Genomic DNA, 20,443 nt, shown 5'->3' with positions numbered 1-20,443 from the left:
ATGGGTAGCTAGCCACTTCCTTAGTTTTGTTTTATTTTAGSATGCGTCATTCTTTTATTTCTATGCCTATGCAAAAAGTTTTCCAAACACTTGATGTCAAACAGGAAAACTGAAGTGGAAAGTGGATGACAGCCAGTCTAACYGAGCTTTATCAACACAGTCCATACATCCTGACACACTATACATGCTCTAAGTTACCTCAAGCACTAAAGCCAGTCATGCCACTGCTATTTGAAGAGACGTMACAATTTTGCAAACAGAAACAAGAGAATTTCAGTGTCAAGTCCAAAATAACACACCATGTTGTTTATGATCCATGTGCTGTTTGAATGAGACTGGAACGCACAATAATAAAGGCAATAAAAATAATACTTCCATGAAAGTAGAAAAGTTAGGTACTATGGCACAACACTTTTATTACTTTTAAGCCATCAAAAAGGATTACTTAAGAAGTATATTATTAGGCTGAAAAATTCCAGGCTTCATTATCTATTCCTCTGTCTGCACATGCAACTCCCACCAAAGCAAGTCMATATTGCTTCAGCTGAAAGAGCAATCACTGTGGAGACGAGCACAGAAAAGATTTATTCTCAACCCAAGAAGTTAACCACGTTTCAAGACATGGTCTCTTCTGACCTTGGCAGCTTGKGATTGAATTCTGAACACTTTCAGAGAGGTGGCAGAGCCTGTCTCACATGGATGATCACTACAGAAAAGACTGGACCAAAAACAGAGAGCTAATTATTTGCGCTCGATAAAAACCGATGTTTCTTGCTACTGCACCAAAGCAGCCACCACCAGCRCTTATTTTAGATACAGCTACTGAGTTATGTCAGGAAAAGCCTGGTTWCCTTGGAGACCACTCCCAGACAGCTCTGGCAGAAAATACACRAGATGTATTTTACCAAAATTTTTATCTCTTTTGTAAACAGTCAGTCAATTTCTATGTGCTTGAGCGAAACACAAGGACATCAAAAAAAGTAATCACCAAATTGGTTCATACTTCCAAGTGCTCTCCCAGCACAGCTGGAATTTCAGCACGAAGTAGAGGAGAAAAAAATTGTGTCCAGATCCTACCATATAGACAAATATTAATATCATAGTGTGATAGAAGGCATCTGTATACACAGAAGGAGTTTTGTTTGTTTGTTTGCTTTTGTTAGGGATTGTACACACAACAAGTATGTATCATACCAAAATTATTCATCTAAGTAGGCTTTCTTCCCACCAGATGTAGAGAACATACCAATTATTTCATTTGCTTTATACAATCTCTGGGATGGAGAACTGACATTTCAGGAGTTGTACTGGAACAAATACTCATGTTTACTTTTAAAATAACCGAACAGCAGGCTCCCCTTGAAGTTGTCCCTTCTAAACTGATCCTAAAGTCATTTTTATTTGGGAAATAAACTATGGAGCCTTGCAATAAACACAATCACAGGAGAAATGGAAAGATCTGTGAAAACAGAGTCCAACACATCTACGATGATGCGCAGTATTCAAGAGTACTTTTGTTCTGTTTCTTAAGACAGCACAAAAGGGCATTTCTTGCACCAACAGCTGAAAAAAAAGGGCAAAGAATCCATTCAAATAGTACAATTGCATCTGATTTGCATGGCTAATCATTCCAGTTTCGTTAGCTGCTTAGGTGGGARGATGGAGTGTGCTATCCCTTGGACCTTTTCCACAGTCAGCCAGACTGAGCTGACTGTTCTGTATTTACCTGTGCTCCACACAGCTGGATCAGCTGCAGTCTTCAACAAGGCAAAAAGATTAACTCTCTGAAAACTATTTACTTCACAGTCAATCTACRAACAGACACGAGAAAGGGAAAGTTTACAACCACTCAGTGTGACAGAAAAAAGCACGCACTCCCATGCATGTGTTCTGAAACTATCACAGGGAATTTGAACACAATTTTCACCCACTATTAAGGCACATGYACATCTCAGGGATAATCAGTGAGCCAGAGTAATATGGTCAACAAAAGCTACAGCAGGCCATGACAAGGAAAATATAATTTGTTTAGAATTCATTGYGTTGATTTTACAATTTCTTCTGAACAGACTCATGTATCCATATTTAAGTTACTGCCTTTTCTCACTGCATCTCTGCAGCTCACCYACTCACAAATCAAAAACATACACGACACTCCCACTTTTTTCTTTTTCAAGAAAAGGAATTCTCCACCAAAYTGTCAGAAGTTAATTTCTGCATTAATCAGGCTCTAGGAGAACAGACAGCTTCACTGCCTGACTTTAATTCTGCACCCAGTGTTGTCAAACAGGACTTGTAGATCCTTTCAGCAGAGATATGTTCCCTTTTGTGCTCACACATGTAACAGCCTCTTGCTCTGTGAGACTGCCTGAGGAGGTTTGAGCGATCTGTGCCATGCCCACTGCTCTACTGACACACAGCACTCCCGCAGTGAACACGCTCTTGCAAAAACCTGACTTGACATTTCTCTTCACTCAGCAAGTCAGGCAGACATTTCCAGAACACCACCACAGTTTAAGCTTTTTAGCTGCTTGCTCCCAGGTTCTCTCTCAAGCTCTCCATCCTTATGTTTTATCAGAGTACAGTAAGACAGGATGCCCAGTCCCTGAGCTACAAAAAGCTGCATCCACACCACAGCAGCAAGAACTTATCTCCCTCTAGGCAAACCACTCATCATCTGCTCGGAACAGAGCCAGGCGAGCACCAGATACAACAGGAGCCGAAATTACCCAGCTCAACAGCACGCACACAACTTGCAGACAACATGCTTTACAAGGCGTGAAGAATGTCAAGGGCTTTCAAAGGGAAACACCGGCTGCAGAAGGCTCCCCTTCCTATAGCCCAAAATACCAAGGCTAAGCAAGACAGTCAGTTATCTTTGCATATTATGCATAATTACAGATCTATTTTTAGACTCGAAAAGTGTATTTTCCCTCCACCATCTAAACGCTGTGAAGCTATACACAAAAATAAGATGGCTTTTTATTCATGACTTACTTTCCAAAACCTCAAACAGGCATCAAGTTCTTCTCAAGATAAAAATCGCTTTAACAGTCTTCCTGGTTTTAATTTCTTTTGGTGAGAATGCTCTAAAGAACAGAGGGTTGGGAATGGAACATATTTCTGCTCATATTGTCTGAGTTAGCCTTCCCCCCTCACCCTGAACTTTCACCTCCTTGCAGACGTTCATGCCTGTTGAAAATTAAAATGTCTGCATTGCAGGATGGGCCATTATAATTCAACACATGCTGTTTTGGAGGAGAAAAAGCATGTTTTTGAAATAGCTCTGTTACAGGTCAGGAATGTAAAGCACAGTTCATATTTCAGATGACAATGGGAACCAGAGCTTTTTCTTGCAAAACCAACCCAGCTTACAAGCAATGAAAGAAAAAGAAATCTGTGCAGTAAGGTGTTTGCTGTGTCCTTCATCAGGTATTTAAGTATACAAATGAAGAGGTCACTGACAGTTTGTGTTTCACAAAGAGCAGCATTGCAAAGTCCTGTTTTTACCATTAAATGCAAGTTTTGCTTTTCTAACACGTTCCTGCTCCAGTCTTTGCCACAGATGACTCAATGGGCAATCACTTGCTCTGTACCCTTCCAGAGAGCATCCCAGGCTCACAGAACAACTGCACTATTGAAAYACCACCAGCAGAAACAGCACAGCTCAAATGAGATGGTGTCACAACTGTGCATTATACTCCTCAAAGCTATGCAGACTGTGGTTTGATGCATCTTGCTACAAGACCCAACAACGCACCAAAGAGGGCAAAATCTCATTGTCTCAAATATCTAAGCCCACAACTGTTTGGGTTCATCCACTCCAAACTATCTTTTTTTTTTTTGCACTTAGATTCACGTGTGTTCTTAAAAGAGAAAGTTTGTGGAAGCCATTACATCTGTGCAATATCAGTGTCAATATCCTACAGTGGAGCATCTTGCCCGCTGGTCTCAGAAGACAGAAAAAAAGCCAAGCAAAGTCAAATAAAACAATGAAGAATTAATTCTCACAGAAAGAGAATCTCCCAGGCTATACCACAGAACCTGCATTGCAGAATCTGTCCATCCTTCACTCTTGTTTTGTCTGAGATGCAAGAATCTGCCAGACAGATTTGCTATTACAGTAATACATCTGTTCACTGGGTTACAGCACCTTGTCCAGGTCACAGGCTCATGGRAAGAGCTCCTGAGAATGCCAAGGAGAATGCTGTACATATCTCCTGTACAGAAGATGCAGATTTTGCATTARAAGTGTCTAATGACTGCCAGTTTTTAGGCAAAGTCTCCTGAGACRAGGCATCTCAGTATCTTCCTCCTTTAAAATCTCTGCTACTCTGCCAGGCTGGAGGAGGCAGCAAMCTGGACAGAGCAGGCACAGGGCAGACAGCATTGCTGCACGAGCATCCTCAGCCGTGTAAGAGTCAATAACATCCACCTCTGAAGGGTGAAGCTGGAAAATTTGATGGAAAATCTCATACAGCAAAGCACAGTTATGACCATGACAAAACACCCTATTCTCTTTCACTTCTTGTCTGAATCAACTGTGTAAAAGCAGCAAGAAACARGATGCAAGTTGTATCATTAAAGTTCTTAAAATAATGACAGAATAAGACTATTCATTGACAAGAGGTAATGCCTATCATAATAACATACATGATACGATCAACATAACATAAATGATATCAGTTGAGGAAAAAAAATTTAACGCAAAGGGCGGCGGTCCACTTATTTAATTAGGAACAGTGCAGGCAGATATGTGTCGGAGTTCAAGGCATCCTAACATTTCAATCAGGTTGAAAGCGCCATCGCACAAAGCACTAGAGGAAAAAAATCTACCCTTAATTAATCTCAAATTGCAAGTATAGCCAGATGCTTGGCAAAATAGACAGTCTCCAGAACAGCAACGTTCAGTAGCTTCATTAAACAAGTCCAGTGCAACATTACTTCTGTAATTCCAATGATTTTACAGAGTGGAATCAGATCTCCTAACAAGTTTATTTAACACAGAAAGCAATCACATCCCTATACCTCAATATAAATTGTTAGCTTTAAAAACAGGTCCCAGCTGTGAGCTTTTTGTTAGCTCTACTTTGTGACCAAGAGAAACCTTCAGCCCTTGATAAGGCTGGTTTTAGCAAACCATGCTTGAGGGTCCTGTTCTTGTTCCAGAATTATTTCTCTAGAAACAAAATTTAATTTGATGCCATTTCCTTCCCTTCCTCTCCCCCAGAGATTTAGGCTATATATTCTAGACCATATACTCTATGCCTACTCCAAGATCACTGAAAGCTAGAAAGCAGTCTCCAAGATAAATAAGCTCACAGAAGTTTCATGAAAAACTGATTATATTGACAAGAATAATACCGTGCTTCCACCAAAGGCTGCAGCATGAGCTCAGGTGTTGTGTTTGATCTGTCAAATGCCGAAGAGCTCCCTGCACTACCTGCTTTAGCAATTTGGGACAGCCCCAGCAGACACTTTGGGACTCCTGGCAGGCACATGGGGGACACTGGAGAGGGCAATGGGAGAGAGCTGCTCCTACACATATGCCAGAGAAAGAGCAGGAAAGGCAGACACTGAAGGCCAGACAGGGAAAATCCCAGGAACTGGGATACAGTGGAGGAATACAAAACAACCATGCAGGGAGRCCATGCTTTACTAGTTCTGCTTCTCACAAAGGACCTTGTGAAATCCAAGGAATCTAAGACTGATTCTGCCCAATCCCAATCCCATCGCTCTTAAAATGTTTCCTGAATGGGTCACTTTACTTTCTTACAACTTCCACAGGGCATGTGGTCATGTTTGCAACATAAATCAGGGACAGTTTTCTGCTCAGAAAGCAGGCTTAAATTGGGGGATCAAAAAGGAAGGAGAGATCACAAAGAGAATMTGTTTGGTACTTTTAAACATCAATGGCAGCAATTCCAACCTTTACCTTGCATTAAAAAAAAAAAAAAAATTAGTTGATTAACTCCCTTAAAATCACTCTCTGTATTGAGTCACTGAGGAGGGAGAACTGCATGGACACTCCTTTCCACTGGTGGAAATAAGATTCTCTCTCTGTCATTCACATCAGCAGAGAAGACATTCCCCCCAGAAACTGCTGTGCAGGGCAGCCCTGAAAGGTTACATACTAAAACACTGAGACATTTAAGCGTTTAGCAAGAGAACACAAATTAACGTCAACTGCTGATTTTCCCCACCACTGCTTTCTTATAACAAAGACTAAGAGCTTTGTAATTAACTTTCCTCATGAAATGCTATGTTCTAAAGTTGGGCCTAATTAGATGCAATACAATTCTTGCCAGAAACAGATAATGTGTGTCTTTCATCGACTTGGGTGATTGGAATTTATTAATGTTCGGCATGCCTGCATAGCACAAATTACATTTGCCCGCTGCTCCACAAACAAGCAYGGTGTCTCTTTTGAGGTATGATCATCTGCATTTGGTACTTTACAAGTGGGAAATGTGGCTTTCATTTTAGAGCAAAACTTCATAAAAGAAGAACCCCTCAAACTGGAAAGGCAAGAAGGGAAGATAAAAATAACAGCAGTAAGCATAGCAAGATCCCCGCCCAGTATGAGCTTTCTGTGGTGCAGACAGACACAAGTAAGCTTGCAGGGAACAGCAAAGGGATGTGGAAAGAGGGAGGAAGGCACGGCTTAGCAGCAATGCTTTTCATTAGAGCAGCAACAACAACTGAGATCCATTGGTAAGCGCAATGCCTCCAGGGCAGTGTGAAAAAGCCACATGAAGAAAGGCCAAAAAGATCCTCAAAGCTGCAGGAGGACAATGGAGGCCCAGGCTGATGGTAACTCGATCCCAAGCTGGTGTCTTCTGAAGTTAGCTTAGCCTGAAAAACTTTTGAACTCCACCCACTATCAGCTGACGAGAAAACAAGGAACAGAACATGGATAATGTTCTGTTCGCATCACTGCAAGCTCCTGTTCTTCTATTTCAAATAAAACTCAGACACCATGTCAACAGACACATTCTCTTTTCCTCTAGTTTTTTAGTTTGTTTTGCTTCCAACCAAGAACTTTTCTGCAGGGCTCAGCAGTGACAGGCAATCTCAAATGTCTTAACCCTTCTCCCACAAAGGGAGACTGAAGTGACCTCCCTACCCCTGTGGGAAGCAAGCAGTGTCAAAAATGCAGCAAAGGTTTCAAGCTGACTTTGCCACAGTACTCCTGACTGAGAAAGAAAAATGGTAAGGTCTCTCCTCTGTCAGYGTCTTTCCCTACCAAAAGAGCCCAGGAACAAACTGACCAGAAAATGCAGGGTGAGGGAGGGGTGTAACACCAGAAGTTCTGTAAGCTTGAATGTTCCCTCACAACCCCAAACTGCAACAAATCACACATTTGATGAAGATTAATGATATGGAAAAACCAATTAAGTCTGGAATGGCTAGTGTCAAAAAGACCAGAGAAGACCCTCTAGGTTCATTATAAGGTCCTGCCCCCATGTTTAATAAATTGCAGCATTCAGCAACCACGGTTTGGATCKCATGTAGCAGGCACTCAGTCCAAATTGCAGATTATTAGTATGCTACATGCCTTCCACACAACCATTCAGTGTTAATTATTGTTGTGGGTGATGGATTTCATAACCACTGCTCCTAGTTCTCTTTAATAATTACTGCTGTGCAAATATTTCTGACTTCTGCAAACACTGTTACAAGAAATCACCTAAGCCTGGTGGTCAGCAAAGCTGCTGAGCCCTGGAGAGCCAAATCACAGTGTCCAGAAGCTACAGCTGCATATTCCTAACAGAACAGGAGCTGGAGATGAGTGAATTTAAACTCCTGGTCGTGCACCAACACCACTGGTCAGCTTATCTAGTTTTGTCATGCTTTACACATCCTGTGTTGATATCCAAGTTCGAAAGAGCACAGGATAATGCCTAATGTGACTATTTAAGGACATTTTAAGATAAAAGCAGTAAGTTAGTTTTGGAACTTACACTTCAAGTGYATGTGTTTGAAATGACTCGTGAAGAGACAGGGCTATAAAATACCCACATCACACACACTCTGTGAAGGAATTTAGTACATTTCTAGTCAAGCCTTGCATCTTCATTGTGGCAGCACTTTGGCAAACYTGTGAATATTCCCAAGATTTGCCCTATTAACCAATCACCAAATGCACCTCTAGAATCAGCCAAGTCAGGTATGAAAAGATTTATGAGATTTTTCGACTAGAAACCAGGTGCTAGGAGAGCCTTCCCCACATCTGTTCAAAGGCTCAGAAAGCAGTGGCATGCTCTAGAGTGAGAAGCCCTCTCGGCAGAGGAAGGGACTCACCTCACCTATGAATAGCAGGAAGCTSCCACAGTGTACRGATCACTGCATCTCCAGAAAACAARCTGCTTCCCCTGCAGCTCTKTGAAATAMCTACTTCYAAAATTTCTGTTCTACAAGAYGCTCCTTTGTGTTGCTTAACTGGATATTCTAGGTGACAAGCAAAACCAGCAAAGAGATATAAATAGTGCTAAACATTTCAGTCAGCGTATGATATAGAAACCCTTAAATCCGTGTTTTGGCTTTCGGAAGGTTTTTTTGTCACTTTTTGTTTGTTTGTTTGGTTTGGGTTTTGGGTTTTTTTTTGGGGGGAATGAGGGGTTGATAGTTTGTGAGAACTTTTATTTGGCAATATATAAGTTTCCTCAATTTTCTATACTTAGACTTGCAGACAAAAAAAAACGGCTGCCTTAAAAAAAAACCCTATCCAGAAACAGAAGAACTAGAACTCGAGAAATCAAGTCAATAAATGGGGATAGTACTGCATAAATTCACATGCAAATTCCTGAGAACTGTRGTAATGACTGGAAATTGAGATGAATATTCTTCTCACATTAATAGCGTTAATAAGATAACACACCTACCCCCTCTAACAGATCAGAAATGCTCATAGCAAGAACTCTGTTTCACTACGGTTGGTTCTTTATGCAGTTGTATTTAAAATACAGACAGSTTTCTTTAAATTGGAGGCAAGCAGYTTGCATGATGTAACTTAAGAACACACTGAAAATTTCTGTAATACTCAACCCAGAAATGCTCACAGCAGCTGAAGCATGCAATGTGAAATAAAGCTGGTTAAAAGAAGACAAGGGAATTGGTTAGGGAATAGGGGCTTCTTGGCATTTYAAACCATTTCCTGTTCACCCTTGTGGAGTGTAACATAACCCTAAGAAAATATATCTGACCTCACTCCTTTTAGCTGCATTAAAAAGGTTTTAAAAGCAATTTAAATATCAGATTGCACATTCATAAACAACAGAAAAAAAAGAGGTTATACATATTATTGCCTTCATCTTCCACTAAGACAAGTTGGGGGATTTTTTTGTTGATTTTGTTGTTTTTTATTTTTTTTTAATTTAATGAGAACTTTTGATTTTCCCTGGGAGACGAGGTCAACAGACTAGGGCACTTCCTGTCTGCAGCAATGTCTTGTGCTTATGCAGACATGAGTCTTCTGACAAACAACTGATTTATTTCAAAGAGGGGGTCATTACAATCATGGCATATAGCAAGATCACATTCTTTCCTACTTGTTTTGCTTAATCACTATGGATTACTCAAACATACTTGAAAAGAAGATGCATTTCAGCTGTGTGTGAAAACTGACAATTCATSCAAAATCCCACACACACACTGTAAACAGGAGGAGGAGGCATGTTCTAGGTCAGAGCACCATCATGCATTGACAAAAACCACGAGTCATCCTACATCTGAACGACCAAAATGTGAAAGATGTGTTCCTATAAAGTTCTTAGCACCTTGTCACCATTAACTTAGGCCTCAACTTCTCAGAAAAGATCATTAAAGGAGAATATCGTCAGGGCGATTTACAGTTTYTGTATTTAAACAGAATCTGAATCTCACTGTCAGGACCCTAAATGCAGCCCCATTACCCAYATTTGGGGCAAGCTCAAGTGCCCTGCAGAGCAGGTCTGGTCTCCAGCAGCATGCAGCACTAAATTCCCTCTGATTTTCAACAGCAGCCAACTCAAAACACAGAGGTTTACACAACAGCCAGCTGACACACCAAAGTCAGAGCACTTTGGTGAGACCCAGGCAATGTTGGGCTCACAAAGCAGTCTGGGCATGGCAGAAGATGCAGAATTCTCTAAAAAAGATCATTTACACAGTCCCCACATTTCCACAGCATGTGAGCACTGCAGAATTACTATTCTATCCACAACAGCGACTCTATTTAAATATTTTCCATATTTCTCCTTTATTTTTAAATGTGAAAGTGGGATAATAAATTTCTGTGCAAGGCTGAAAAAAACTGCATTGAGAGATGAGGGGTTGAGTGCTTTTTCCAATCTCCTGACCCTTCCTTCCTTACTGCACTGCACTGGCAGTTCTCATGCTGTTCAATTAGCAACTTAAGTAAATTCCAATGGCAAGATTTACAGTATCCATTCCCCCACCCCTAAATCAGATTGTACTAGGCTGGTTTCCAGCCACCTTCAGAGCATGTACCATGTACAAGGCAGTTTTTCTTCTATTAACGAATGCAATTTTCTACTTGTGCTCGCTGTGTGTACAGAGCCAAAACCATCCTACATTCATAAAACTGAAGACACTGAGCATTGTTGAGGTAATTTACAGAGCAATGRAGGGTGGGAGGAGGGGACCCAAACAACAGAAAAACTACTAGTGTTAAAAACAGAAATGAAAATTGGTCTTTAAGTAATATTTATGTACAATTCCTAGATAGAAGATTTTTTCCTTTTAGCTTGTAGGCAGACACAACCAAAGGCACCACTGCAGCAAACAGGCAACTCARCACTTCAAAAATAAATCATAAAATTACTTAATCTTGATCTTCATCTAAAAGTATCATGATACATTGGGGCTGGAAGTGGGAGGAAGCAGATTATAAAYCTAAATTCCAGGCATGGAAACTCCCTTGTATGGAGTTCCATGGCATAATAATTACATTCTTACTTTAGAAGAAAAACACTAAAAATGACAAGTACATTACAGCTACAAGTTAATTTACTAAACTCGTCTTCCTGGTCTCTGAAGAACATTTCATGTTCTTCCATTCTGCATCAGAAATTCTCAGACTGCACTGGGTGCCTTCCCTTCAGCGATGCACAGCTATGTGAAGTACATACTGTGTGTTTTACAGGGTGAAACAGCAGCTGCTCATTTGCCCAAAACTGTGCAAARTTAGAGTGAATGAGAAAAGTCTGGACACAACCTTCCTTGGCCAGAGGAGCGTCCCGTGCTACCCCAGCTAGCCTAAATTAAAATAAGAAAATAATAAACAAACTTTGGTGTTAACCAGCTCATGTCTAGTGACTGAATAAGCATCCACATTTAAAAATGAGATAAAACATGCCACATATTATCCCAAAATCCTAGGCAGTTTAACAGAAACCAGTGGTCATCCTTCTACAGAAAGAACTTACCTGTAGCCATTTTCCTCACACRCTGCTCCATGTTTGTCCCATCCTATTCACTGTATCACAGTTCAGCAAGCAATATAAATTAATGYGAATTACATTTTTTCCCTTAAATGCCCCTCTAAGGAAAGCAAAATTACTCACAAACRTAACAAGTCAACAGTCTACATCTGACTTCATGCATCTTACCATCATCTGAGTAATCGGAGATAGCCGCAGCTCATCACCACCCAAAACTTTCTCAAGAATTTTTTGCTGTGATAATTGTGATATTAACCTGAGCTAAAGTTCTTCACAAGCACATGGATCACACAACCTTCCTCCTGAGTGAACAAGGTGCTAAATAACCAGCCGTAGCGAGACCTGGCTTGCACACAAGGAACCTACACTACGAACAACAAAACCAAAACACACTGAGCAACTCCAAGTTTACAAGCAAACAACATATGCATTAAGAAGTGGTATTCACTGTAGGAAAAAAAAAAAAAACCAAAAAACAAACCTGCTGCCCAACRTGGAGCCTAGGGCAGCTTCTTGCTGTGCAGCACTTCACATGCACAGCCCTGTTTGCAACACCAGGGCTTCAGGGATGCACACCTGCTGCTTGATGCCCTTATCACTCTTTGACACAGGACAGAAGACAGCTGTGGGACAAATCCAGCAAAATCAGACAGCAACAGGCTGTGTGAACCAAGTAGAACAGGAATATAACCGGGTCAAAAAGAAATACACAGAAATTCCATCCTTAAGTATTTCATTCCTGTGCCAGTAAAGCACTCCATGACAGCTTGAACTAGAAGTCCTTCTCAACAACGTGAGGCGTAAGCATGTGATGATGTGCTGCTCAGGTTTCCTTAGCCACAGCTGGCAGAATTAAAGAAAAGTGTGCTCCTTCTTCCCCTGATAAGTACACAGCAATAATGTGATCAACAMATGGCCTCTCCCAACATCCTGCTCTCTGAATCAGAGATCAAATATTTGATAGTTTGGTGAATAAGGAACTGGCTGGATAGCCACATCCAGGAGGAGGCCATGAAGATGATCATCCCTCCTTTGAGGACAAGCTGAGAGAGCTGGGGTTGCTCAGCATGGAGAAGAGAAGGCACCAGAGCAATTTCTTGCTATTATTGAAAGGGGCTTGTAAAGAACAATGGAGAGGGACCTTTTCTGCAGATCTGTGGCAATAAGATGRAGGGTAATGATTTGAAACTAAAAGAGGGTAGATTGAAACTAGATGTAATGGATTGCCATTGCTCCTGTCAAACAGAATCACATCATATCATAAGCAATCATTCCCCAAAGGAAAACAATCCGGAGGAACAGAAYAAAAACTCAACCTACTCTAGATCCCAAAAAGAAGCTGCTGTTGGATAACCAGACATTCTGAACATCCTCAATATCCTTGTGTCTTTCCATGCTAGATTGAGGGATATCCATGCCTCACTGGAGCCCACCACATGCATCCATGGAGCCAGCATTCTGGTTTTTGGTCTCAATTCAATGCTCAGCCAAGCAGGCTGAAGTCTTTCTTCTGACTTCAAAGGGCCCAGTGTCAGGCTCTGGATAAGCAGACAGGTTAYCCAAGTTTGCAAGATTCCTAAGAAGTTTCCACCACACAGAGACAAGCAGCAAAGATGAAAGAGAAGAGGTAGGCACCCATGAACCAAGCCACACAGGTACGTCAGACACACACACACACATGGGTAACCACATCATTTGCAAAGATATTAAAATACCTTTGCTTCTGTCGTGGCAATCAAGTCTGTGCAGGCATTCTGGACTGTTAGCTGTGTATTTCACATGAGACATGCACATGCAGTGTATCTGGGGAATGACAGACAGCTATGCAGGAGTAAATTTAGATGCAGTTTCAGATTATGTTCTGTCAGTTGTATTACGCCGCCTCTCAAAATCCGAATAGTGTAAGTAGCACTAGTGTCAGGTGGAACAAGAATACCATTTCAAGAGTTTTCTACTTCAAAAATACTGCAAGGAGTCCACATGAAAACCTAAATACAGGAAGAGATAGTACCTGTGGTAACAATAAATGCAGGTACAAACTGTGAGTCTAAGAAATGGAAACATCTTGAAGCTGTAGTTAAAAGACATTCAACTGTGATAGCTTTTGGCAGCACAATCTTTAAACTATTTTTAAAAGCTTAAGGCTGCAACTTTGTCCACATAATTTAGGTCTTAAAGTGGGAAAAACAGTTCAATAAACAGCTCTTCAGATGTCAGAACAACTACACAAGTCCCATTTCCTGGGAACAATGGTCACTGACACCCTGACTCTACTCTATGCTTTAGCTTTACAGATGTTCAGAACACAAATGAGACATATATTCAGCACACCTTGAGTATGACACTGGACAGTATCAAGTCCCTGATACTGGATATTTGCGTGGATTACACACAAACAAAACGTCTTCTTGAAGAACAGCAATAGAATGCATTGCTGGAATAAGGTAAATAATACACCTCTTTCAGCCTAACTCTGAGTCAGTTCATTGTCTGCTTCCATCATTCACAGTCTACCAAAATATGAGTATAGAATGGAAAGGCTCAAATCTCCACTAAAACAAAACATATGGGTGTTAAATTCACGAGATAATAATACAGCAAATATTCACAGCATATTGTCTTAAGTAACAACAAAAAAACAAGACAAAAGTCTCAAGACTGGGGCATTCCTTAAATCCTCTCCTTTACATGAGTCTCAACAGACTATTCTGACAGCTGGACAATTGGTTCAGGCACAAGCAATGCCAAAAAGGAAGAGGGGATATAGTGTACCACAGTAAGAACACACAGACTGCTCATTTAGAACTTTATAATTTATTTTACTTTACATTTAAATCTTACTAAAGATTAACAAATAAATGAGAAAATTACAATTGCTTTTTCTAACTCATCCAAACTCAGGCCTTTGAACTTTTGTGCTCTCTTTAAAGGGACACAAAAGAAATGTTTCTACACAAAAAAGATTCCTTTCTTGTTAGCAGTATATTTAAAAATACAAGTTTTTTCCAGTTTGTATAAACCAATTTGCCTTTCTTCCTACTCACTCCCATTTCATAATCCTGTTTAAGGAAATAACCATCTGTTTTATTCAAAGTAAACTAACTCCAAGCCAGGTTTGTCYACTGTAACTCCAAACAACACAGCAGAGTTCCCATTTAACCAATTTCCCTTCCTTTCTGTCCCAGACATTTGGAGATGCTGCAGGTTGTTTACAGAATATCTGCAAGGTATTTAGCCTTAAACACTTTCTGAACGTTCCCATCCAGAGACAGATGATCAACRGGCAACCCACAAGAGCCCAGTTGCTGCTTCTCACAGAAAAGTTACCATAACAGTGTCTCTGACCCTTCAACTGTCCCTCCTTTCCCCKCCCTTTCAGACCTTTTTGCTTCCTTTCTCTTTTCCCCTATCTTCATCCATCAGACCTTTTTGTCTYCTCCATCACTTTTTCTTTCCACCATTAAAAGAGAGATGTTGCATGACTTATGGGCTGATATTGGTCCCCTCCAGCACACCAGAGTTAATTACAGTTCACCTGAACAAGATAATTTCATAAGAACTCTGAGGACATTTCCATTGTCAGTAATAGAGAAAATACACTGCTTGATGGCAGGAGGTTCACACTGGACTGATTGGAACAGGCAACAGATTTAACTCTAATATACTCAGAAATGTTTAATTTCTTTCCTGGATGAGGCATCGTCCGTTTCCTGGACAAASTGGGAGAGAGCACTGAGAAAGGCAGAGCCTTACACCATCCAGAGCCAGAACCACGAACACAAATAGCAGAAAACAGGGTAGAAGGTAGAGCCCTGGACCTCCAACACAGGGAGGGACAATCAGGAGCCACACACCACCTGTGTCAAGAGGGAGAGAAAGTTCAATTTTCCATTCCTAAGAAGAGATGGTTGAGGGCAGCCCATACACTCCAGAGACCAAGCCTTCCATCACRCTCTGTGTAGCAAAATCAAAGATTATGACTGCAGAACATGGTAAACTCAGCAAAAGCTACCTCATGATGATGTGTTTCAGGCTGATTCCATCCAACACACAATAAAAGCAGGACACTGGAATAAAATCAAGCTTCAGTAGTTCGTTTTCTAAATAATTGAGCACAATGGTCAAACAACACTGCCATTTTGCATTTTTGCCAGAGTGAACTTTGTAAGTGGGGGGGTTTTGTCACAATTTATCCTGAAAGAAAGTATGTATGCGTGTATGAACAAAGGAGAAACTGCAGATTTCAAGCACATGCTTTTTTTTTGTTGATTGTAGCTTTCAGGAGGCAGCAATTTAAGGSCTGTTTGCAGAAGATCCTTTGTTATTACTTTTAAGTTGCCCCACCCAAGTTTTGTTCTCCYACGCATTCTGCCCAAAGCACACAAGAACACAGATTTCAGCTGAATGTATCCCAGCAGTCTTTCCATTCCAGATCCCAAGCAGCTGAGCTTTTTGTACTTTAAAAACTGCTAAATGGAAACTGACTGCTTAGAACATTTGGCATTAAAAAGAAATGCCGAGCCTTAATTAGCATAATGTATACATTAAGACTGAGATTTTACACTACAACTTGCCTAACTGCCTCATAATTTTGAGATTCAAGCAACGATGATTACAGCAAAGGCCAGAAAGCAGAAATTTTCATTAGAACTRCAAACTTCCCAACCCCCTGCATAACAGTACAACAAATAGGCATTTCCAGAAATACCAGAAGTTAGAGCTGGTAATTAGCATGGGGGAATCCCAGTCTGTCTTGGCTCTGCTTCTGGTAATAGGTACCTTTTTTGCTGAACTGCACAGTCCATTTTTGATTTTAAAAACCTTCAGCTATTTTAATTATTCAGTATTGAAGATATTTRGAAGCAAATCCCGATTCTAATCTTCTTGCCCATTTGACAAGACAGCAATTGAAAGAAAGCTGGTCTGCTGTCAAATTGCAGTATGTTTTTCAGATGATCTTCAATACTCACAGAAAAGGGTTCTGAAATTTTTCAATTTTCACAGATTGTTTTCACTCTCTTAAATCTATCTAAACCATCAGAGCCTTCACACAATATGCCTTTTCTAGGGTAACAAAGAACATGGTTAAAAGCCAATCCACCTGAACAAATCACTTACGCACCTACATCAKCTCAGTATCAAAGAGCTCAGTATTTAAATGTGTGTAGGTGCCTAAAAATGTTGATGAGCATCTTGTCATCTTTAAGAAAACGGGCAAAACRTGTTTAGACAGGTTCAATCTTCACACATTTGAAAATCCTCTTTGCCACTGTTACGAATCTAGATGCTTTTTGAAGCCAGACCACAAAATGACTGCTTACTACAAAAAACACTACAATCTCAAGCATTATAGTCCTAGCACGACATCAGTAGCTATGTTTTTGTTTTAATTCTTATTTTTCAAAATCTCSTTTTCTAAGCAGAAACAGTGCAGAGCTTCTGTCTTACTGTGTACAGACACCATTCTCCATTGTGTGAGACAACCAGGGACTGTCCATAAAAAAATTCAGCTCTAAAGTGATAGCTCCTGGTATTACCACAGCAACTTTTTCAAGTGTTACACGTGATAGCCTCTAGCAACAGCTAAAATCGTCATCCTTTTAGGTGGCCAGCTTTTACACTTTTAATGGTAGGTTTTGTGTTTGATAATGAGAAGCAAGAGATGAGGAGAGTGGAGAAAATACGGTTTCTCAGACAGAAGAGACTCGTTGCTTTGTAAAGACAGCAATTTCTGCTGTCCACACATTCTTTAAGCGTGCACATCCACTGCTTAGCTTCCACTCTTGGCACCCTGCACCATGGCACCCTGCTCACAGATTCCCAGTCTGCAAGCATCCTCCTGTGACTACACATCACGCTTTGACAATAGTCATTTGTGACAGAGCGATAAATCTCATTTTTGCTCTCCAAATACACATGTTCACATGGCAACAGTCACCCCCAGGAAGGATTTCACAGCGATTAAGTGTGTCGAGGACAAAGGATTCTCCAGTTAATGGRGCTGGCTTCACACACAGTAAATCAGGTGAGATGCGGGGACTCAGCAAGAGCATGGAGTGAGGAGTCTCTCTTTGGTCTAAAAGTCATACTCTCATCTCTCAGCTTGGACTATATGGATTCTGCTGAATATTTAAATTGGCAGCCTTATTTACTTGTGTGTTCCTGCAACTCCTTTGYTGGCATGCCCACCCTCATGCTTTTTGGGCTGCTATTCTCAGGGTGTGATCTGACAGTGGAACCAAGCCAAGCAACAGCTGCAGAAGGGGATGTCCTGCTGCTCCTCACACTTCCACCATTCCTCTCAGAGCTGACCCCAAGGTAACACCAAGGAGGGAGTGACCCAGCTGACATWCACCCCACAAAGTAATTTTCCGTCACTCCTTGACCTTGAACTGGCTCACTGCAGGGTCAGACACCCTCAAAATGAGAAGAACAGATGTGAAATAAGAGGGAGCAGGGCCATCTCTTTCACAAGCATCAAGACTGGTGCCACTCAAGGCACCAAGGCAATTCCCTCTAGCAGGGACACTTCARAAATATACTTTAAAAGCAGCAATTGTACTTTCAATTCAGCCAATCTAGAAAGCCTAGAGAACTTCAATACATCGGTGAAATTTCCTTCATGGTCTTCATTCCAGCACACAGTTTTATGTTATCAGCCCTACTGCTGGAGAAGTGTTTCTAATTCCTTTTTCTCACACACACTTACTTCCTACTCTTCTCTTTATTTTTTATGCTAACAATGAGGTTACACAGAAGAGTACTGTTCCTTACCCCACCTTCAGTTCTAAAACACAATACATTAAAGATTTCTTATAAGAAAGGAATGAGAAAAATACTCAGTCCATCTCTTCTGACTTTACCCTCCTCCCCAATCCGAGAGCAGTTACTACATCTTATAAACTGTGATATAACTACAACTAATTCCAAATAAAAAGACATCCTTTTTCTCATCCTCAAAAACTGTAGCTAAGAGCAGCTTCTGCAAACTGAAGAGAAGGATAATTTTCCTTGCTTATCTTGCACAAAATATAGAACAGCTCCTGTTGGTTGCCTTGAATTATGCCCTCAAGGCTTGGCTTCAAAACAGAGGAAACCGGACTGTCATGGATTTAGACTGTTGTGCTCTTAGAGCTGCATATCTAAATTTTAGGTATCTGAAAAATCCTATGCGGTCAACCTTGTCTCCAGCCAGTAGACAACAGCAGTATCAAAACAGCAATTACGTTCAGSCTGCCCTCGGTTTTGGGGAGAGGCGTACACAAGTTATCCAGGCTAGATAAGCAAGGATTGAGTGAACCAGTGCGATTTATGACAGAGGCTGGACTCGCTGCAGGAAGCTCTGGTGACTCTGCTCACACAAAGTCACTCAGCYTTTGCTCCAGAGCAGCAGCCCAGCCAAGCAGCACAGAAGCGTGAATGAARTAATCCTAACACATGGGCACACCTAACTTCCAAATGTGCTCCTGCATTAGCCAAAGGACTGCTCTCTTTTCCCAAGCCRGTGTCTGTTAAAAGTTTTAGTGGTGTGGGTGAACTCAAAACAGCAATTGTTGCTGCTCAACGCAACAGGAGCAACAACATCTCACCATGGAGCTCCAGCAGCTCCAAAATGAAAGGTTCAGTTGGATGGGACACCAGAGACATGTGATGTTGTTTTTATTTGTTGTGAAGTGGCACACGAAACTGTGCTGCAGGCTGATTGTCTGCTGACTAGCAAAACCAAATAGTGCTTGAATAGTTAAAAGTGTTTCCCTCTGCACCCAAAATTAGAATATTTCTGGAGTATTCTAGATATTCTAGAAAGCAAAGGTTCATTGACATATTTGGCCGTGTTTATAGAGGTAGGATTTTAAGAAATACCTCTTGCTGAGCTGAAGGAGTAAAGCATCCAGCAGTGCTGCTGCAAGGATGCCAACCTGCAGCTCGAGAGAGACGCTCTGAGCAATAACCAGCACATCTGCAGGTCACACAACAGCAACTCTGTCTTCTTCACTGCTACTGACCTGCACTACAGGCTGGCTGAAGACACACCACRCTAATGGAGTGCCATGAGATCATCTTAACATCAACACACACACCGAGTGCACTGTGCAGTTTTATTCTTGAACATCAAAACTTCTTAAGAAGCTCCATTCTCAAACTTAAACATATCCATCCAACGTTGCTGTTCCAGGAAGCCATGCAAATCTGGCCATGGCAAACAATACATCACTCCTTTCAAAACAGCACAAAAATTTAGGWTGAAGAATGAAACACTGCATTCTTCACAGATCATGAAGATTTGTTACAAATTTCACAAAATATCTGAAAGTCATATAAACACAAAGTCACCTATTTCACAGACTTCTTAAGAGCAGCACAAAAACCTGGAATGAGGAGCAGCAGTAACAGAAGGACGAGAATAGGACTGGACTGCAGTAGTTCCCCTGCTCCAAGGGAAGAATTGTTTACTAACATGTAGAAGTTTGGGTCTCCACTGATACCCCTACTAAAAGCAAAATGATGTGCAGTCTCGTGACTCTCTAAACGCTGTTGTGAAGATTCTCCAGAGAACCTCCACATTTATGTCTTCCTTCCTCACCCTCCAGCCTCATATCCACCCCTCCTCTCACAGTGGAAGTGATAAACCACAGCTGCCCTAATTGCTCAGCTGGTTCCTGTATTCCTGCTGACAAAAAAAACCCTGCACAGACTGGGGAGACATTACATTAAGTGCTCAAACACCACACTGATAAGAACTGTATTAGGCTTGGACAGAAATATGATTGGGTAGTAAAGTCCTTACTAGGCTTGATCCTAAACCTGGAACAAAGTTTCAATCTGGGCACCAGTGCAATCTAACAGAAGTTCTGCAGCTCTCACAGATGTGTGTGATTCAGTTATGAGGACCAAGGTAGTAAAGTTCTGTTAATTTGCATAACAGAGAACAGCTCTACAAACAGAACTCCATACTGTACTCAGCTGTTGCCTCTGTGCTTGGAAAAAGGTTTTCCTCT

The 20,443-nt window shown here is 41.1% G+C and overlaps 1 protein-coding gene across 1 annotated transcript in view; it reads right to left on the bottom strand.

Annotated features, from left to right (window-relative positions):
• The window catches only part of RAI14 (retinoic acid induced 14), an 85,641-nt gene that overhangs the window by 54,427 nt on the left and 10,771 nt on the right, over nucleotides 1–20,443 (bottom strand). The window lies entirely within an intron of this gene.

Source organism: Malurus melanocephalus, unplaced genomic scaffold, assembly GCF_030028575.1.
Source record: "Malurus melanocephalus ecotype Western Australia unplaced genomic scaffold, MMel_1.1 scaffold_41, whole genome shotgun sequence".
Lineage (NCBI taxonomy): Eukaryota > Metazoa > Chordata > Aves > Passeriformes > Maluridae > Malurus > Malurus melanocephalus.
The sequence above is the reverse complement of the archived record's forward strand: the minus strand, read 5'-3'. Positions and strand labels throughout refer to the sequence as shown.